Genomic DNA, 6,341 nt, shown 5'->3' with positions numbered 1-6,341 from the left:
TTCATCGACCATTGTGTTAAGTTGCTTCTAGTAACAGTTTAGTGTTATGTGCATTAAGCCGGCAACACAGTGTTTTGAATTAGTTTGGGTTAGTCTTGGTTGTTGCTAAAATAGAGGAAATAATGGAGATGCACACGTTTTGAGTAGTTCCCTAGTTATTAGGAATAGTAGTAGTTTCTTTCTTTATATAATTGTGCTCTTTTGAGAAATGGATATGAGAAAATTGTCCCAACTCTCCCTCTGCATTCTTCTACTTTCTCTATTATTTCCCTGTGCATTCTTCTACTTTCTCTCTTATTTCTTGGCTATTGGAACAACCGTTGATGCCACCATATTAGTGGTATCAGAGGGGTCCTGATCCGATGGAGACACGTAAATAATCTTTTGAACATTTCCAGCAAAGTACTAATGAGGCGCTTGAAAAACTTACTACTATGTTCCACCAATTGATGATTGATGTCGAGACCATTAAAGAGAAGGATATAGCCTCACCTTCTGGGTCCGGCCAAGGTAACAACATTGGAAAGGAAACAAAACCTTACCTGAAGAGCCATTTTCCCCAATTCAGTGGTGATGATCCTACGGGGTAGGTTAACCAGGCTGAAAAATATTTTTTCGTTCCAAAATATAATAGATGGTGACCGCGTCAGCTTGTCTTCTTTTTATCTTGACGACATCGCCTTACAGTGGCATAAATAGTTTAAAAAGATAAGGGGCCGATGACATGGGCAGAATTTACCAAGGCACAGTTCATTTGGTTTGGGCCGACCGAGTATGATGATCCTTCGGAGTCCTTACACTCGCTCAAGATGAAGTGTATCTTTGGTGGCCTTTGCCCTTATAGACATCCACCTCTACCTATTCAATGAAGAAATTCTTTAAAAAGTACCTACAAAAAATATATGAGTAAATATATCTTATCATCTTCTCAAAATTATGGAGAATCCCATGTTTTCCTTCTCCTGGGGATTCCATATTTTCCTTGGTGAGGACAAGCCTTTTGCCATGGCCAAGCCCTTTCCATACCTTCACCAAGGCAAGCTTCTTTTGCTTAAACTACACATACTTTGTACCTTAAAACATAATTATTTATTTTTACCCCAATTTTAACTAAAATGACCCTCTTGAGGGGGGAAGATGCACTATCAAATTATAATTATAAATATATCAACAAATTTTGAACATTAAAATCTTCAAATTTTAATATCAAAGTAAAATTTTTAAATAAATAAATATTATAATGACTAGTTTTAAAACAAATATTAATATTTTTACAGATCCGTACTTACATGTAAATATAATAAATATCTTCAATTTTTTCAGGTAAATATAAAAATTTATTTTATCCTTATAACTTAAGGAATATAGTTTTTTTAAATGTAACAAATTATTTTTTGTTTAAAAAAACAAGAAATAAAAAAAGTTGTCAGATTTATGGAAAATTCTATCAAATTAGTTGTTACACTAAATTTAAAAATCTATTAAATGTATTTCAGTAAATATAAATAATTAGAATTTGGAGACGAAGATCATCAGGGCATGAAAATACAAAATTATAACCGACAATTTTATTTAATACAAACATGCACAAGTATAAATAATTTTGAAAATTGTAGTCTTGAATAATAATGAAATTTAATTTTAGTTACTATTACCAATGTTAACCTCAACAATTAAAATTATATTACAGTAAACGAAAAAATACATCAATAATTTTAATATGTGAAAATATAATAATTTAATATTAAAAAAATTATAAATAAATATAATATTGAATAGAGAGTATAAATTTTAATTTAAATAGATGATGAACAAATCTTGTTAAGGAAATAGTAAGTTTAAGAATACAAGAATTTAGTATAGATAGAACTGTAGGTAAATTTATTTGTTCTTTTTGCCTGAATGGGTCAATAACATCACAAAAGAGCCCAACTTATAACACATCCTAATTCTTATTAGTATACTTACCTAATCTTAATCTAAGCCCAATATATTTTAAATTGGACCTAACATCTAATTCCAACAAGCAACTCAAAACCCTAAATTTTTTCACAATATGGTTTTCTCCTGTATATGGAACCTCATTTCAACCCAGCCCTAAAAAATCTTCATTTCAATACACTAATCATCTCCTAAATGGCTTGTGCAGCACAGCTACGACACTTTCTGGTTCATTACCCAATTTTGTGATAAATCCCAGGATTGTTTACATCTTAAATATTGATAAAAGTGTCTTATTAAGTGTGAAATACAATATAATCTTGTAATCCTTTAAAAGTTGTTCATTGATACACTAATAATTTTGTGATCCCTCAACACTAATTTTACCTTTAGAAGGTATATGTTTTCCCATCTTGATCTAGAAGTCAGGTAATAACAAAAGTTAATAAGAACCTAGCTTATTATATGAGTTAGTGACAATTGAAAGTAATCACCACTTTTAATATATTATTATGAAACTTTTGTAATACTTAATTTCTTATATTCACTAAACATATGAGGTTCCACATCTAGATGATACAAATTTTAAGTTTTTGCTTGTTGGTGTTTGTCATGTTGTAATGGTTCTAATGAATTTTTTTAATAAACTAAAGTTTATAGAAACCATCACAAATTTCCTAACAAGAATTGTACAACCTAGTACTTTGTAGATTTTTCTCAAATTTTTTATTAAGTAAAGGAAATTCATGGCCGAAATTAATTATTTGAATTATTAAGGATAAGCCATGCCTAAACTTATGTATTGAATTCATTTTATGGATAATGTTCAAAACTAGATGAATAATATGCCTACAATTGTGGTGTGGCCATATATAGTTAGATTAGTTTTCTGGGTGAATACTATCAAGTTCTTTATCCTCTTTTAGACAATTCCCTTATGAAAAATTAATCTTAATTCATATATAATTTTGTTTTTAAGATATGGATTGAATGTGATTCAAAACTTAGTTGATTTGGGTGTTATAAACCACCTTAAAAACATTACCTTGTAATAAACTAATCCAATTTTTTTAGTCTATTAAACTGATTTTAAACATTTTTTTCCAAAATTTCTTACATATGTTATCAAATGTTTCTATAGACAATGAGAAATGCTGGGGAAATTTACATTCCAAGCTACACCAGTGTTCTCTATTCATGTAGGTAATATACTTTCAAATTTATTTGATTGCAAATTATTTCATTCTTATTTTCATTCACTATTCATTTATATGATATATTTTGTCTTCACCTCTATATTAAATGCACACTTAGATGGGTGAATAGATGTTATTTCTCGCTGACATAAATTGTCAAATATTATCAAATAATTGTCAATCTGTCGAGAAAACATTTTATTACGGTCTATTAATTATATGCTTTCAAAGAGCACACGATCGTTATGCAACCAGAATATAAGTAACAACAAATAAAATAAAACAGTGAAATTTAGGCAAGTTGGACCCTGTTGCCTAATGGGCTACGTGGTTGTACTTTCAAAGAGAATATATCATTAATCAGTGAATTGATACGATCACAAGATTCAAATCACGATCATAAGATTCAAAAATTTATCACCGATATTAACTTGCTCATAATCGTGTTACGTTAATCAAATTATCTACGCAACTTATACTATTTAATTACAACCTTTTATAGCACACTAATTCCCTAAGTCCTCTTTTCCCAAACTTCCTACTCACTAATAACAATTGTGCACCTTAAAAAATATAAGTTACTTGAAAAGTACAACTCAACTAATAAACCAAATTACAAATACACGTATGTGATTAATGCTAGAACATAATATGAAATCATATTCAACAAATGCATAATTGTATTTTCATAAAGCTATGATGTATACTCGAGGGTACTCCCTAAAATGAGTATATACACTAGTATATATAGAATACGTTAACTATAAAATATTAAATAACCCACAACGGTCTTCAACTGAACCAACATTTGAAAGTTTACACTTTGGTTTGTTTAATATTCGGAATAAATAGAAAGTATAGTACAATCCTAAATGATCTCGTAGAAGATAATAAATGATATTTATCTTATTGTCTTTTCATAGAAAATATGTGAGCTAGTTTTCAATCATCACCAAGATGTTATGTAAAATATGAGCCTATATTATAAATGATTTAAAATTTAATTATGTTTTCTTCAGGTTAAGGTTAGTATAAGACTAACCAATAAATAGGAATCATTTACATGTAAAATATCCCATTCTACAAGTATCTCTTTCTCACCCCTCTCCCTGTCTCCCCAACCAAAAAAGCAGGGACCTCTTAGTTTCTCAAATAGGATTTGAAGGATGTCAAGGCAACTGTGGATGAGAAAATGGTACAGGTAGCCCTCACAGCGATATACAAGGTGTTCCAGAGGGTAAATAATTGACCATTACTAAGAAAGAAACTTTTAAGAAAGCCTGGGAAGTCATTAAAACAATGTCTATGGGAGCTGAATAAGAAAAGAATGCAAAATTTCCAACAATACGGGGAGAGATTGAATCCCTAATCATGAAGGAAATAGGTCAAGTAAATGATTTTTGTATGAAGTTGAGCGGAATAATGATCAACATAGGGGTACTTAGAGAAACAATGGAAGAATCGAGTGAAGTTAGAAAGATCTTATGAGTGGTACCTGATAAGTTTCTCTAAATAGCATAAAATGTCAAGCAATTTGGAGATATGAAAGTATTGAAAATTGAGGAAGTGGTGGGTCATTTCAAAGTCGTTCAAGAGAGGATGAATAGAAAGTCTGAGAGTGCATGCGGATAAAATGTTCTAACACAAGAAGAATTTGCAAAGAGGACAAACATTATTGGGGTGACAACATTCCAGAATCAAAAATCTAGAAGTGGTCATAGATTCCATAAGAGAGGAAGAAACAACCCTCGAAATAGCAGAGTTTACAGAGGTCGTCAATAATAATAAAGTAAGAATGAGGGAAACAACAAGAGTCTTAACACGACTCATGACAGTAACATGATGAAGTTTTATACTTATAATATGTATGGTCACTATGCAGCAGAGCACGGGAAAGCATGACTTCAAAATGAGAAAAGTAAGGAGCTTGAGTCCAACCTCAACCAATTCGAAGATGATGAACCCACTTCATTGTTGACTAGATGTTATCAAAACGGAGGTGATATTGTATTATTAAATAAAGGGAAGGATGTTCAAGTTTTGTCTATAAGGGAGAAATCGAGTCAGACATAAATCTGTGGAACTTGGATAGCACCTCCAGTAATCACATGATTGAGCGTCGTGAAAAAATCAGTAAATTGAATGTGACCGATATTGAAAAGGTTCATTTTGGTGATGGACCTATTGTGGCCTGATATCTCCACCAATTTTCGCCAGAAATAGGTATGTATTTTTTATGGTCGATGATTACAATCGTGCAATGCGGGTTTTTATATTAAAAACTAAAGATCATGCACTAGAAGTGCGTACTTGCTGAAAAGAAAGAAAATAATACGATTAAAAGATTAACGAAGGACATATATAAGGAGTTCAAATCGAAGGACATTGAAGATTTTGTGTAAGAGATGGTATAAAGAGACATTTGACTACACCCTAAACTCCACAACAAAATGGGGTCGTAGGAAGGCAAAATAGGATAGTAATCGCAATGACTAGGAGTTTTGTAAAAGAGAAAAATATATTAGCTATAATGTGGGGATAGGCTGTGAGGAATTTGGTTAATGTTTTAAACCATCTACCAACAAAGGCCTTGACTGAAGAGACTTCTTATGAAGCCTGGACATGTACTAAACCTAAATTCGATCATGTACATATTTTCATATGTTTAGCACTTGTCAAGGTTTCGAATGTTTATATGGAAAAACTTGATGCCAGAAGTGTGACTATGATTTATATTAGAGAGGAACCTAGAACAAAGGCTCACGGGTTATAGAGCCCAAATATGGGAAGGCTATTTGTCAGTTGAGATGTTACGTTCGAGGATGAAAAAGGGTGGAACTCGTAGTATTCTGAGATGCTAGTTAATCGTTTCTTTAAACATTCATCATTATTGATTCAAAAAATTACACATATAAAGATAATGAGATGGAGATATTGTCACCTCATACATTGAACTCTTTGACTAATTCATTTGAAGAATAAAAATATGGGATATGACTCTAAAGTATGAAGAAACTCCAGGGAACCCAAAAATTGATGGAACCGAAGAAATCGAGATTATGATGGAACCAAAGAAATCGAGATTTCAAATGAACTACTTCTGATGGGCTTCGTATAACAAAAGAAATTCATACACGCATAGTTTTTTGTGAATATAATGAAGCTATAAAAATTGAGACTCACGCAATCGAGAAGAACATGACA

The sequence above is a fragment of the Apium graveolens genome, chromosome 6, assembly GCF_009905375.1.
Source record: "Apium graveolens cultivar Ventura chromosome 6, ASM990537v1, whole genome shotgun sequence".
NCBI lineage: Eukaryota > Viridiplantae > Streptophyta > Magnoliopsida > Apiales > Apiaceae > Apium > Apium graveolens.
This window is presented reverse-complemented; position numbering follows the sequence as displayed.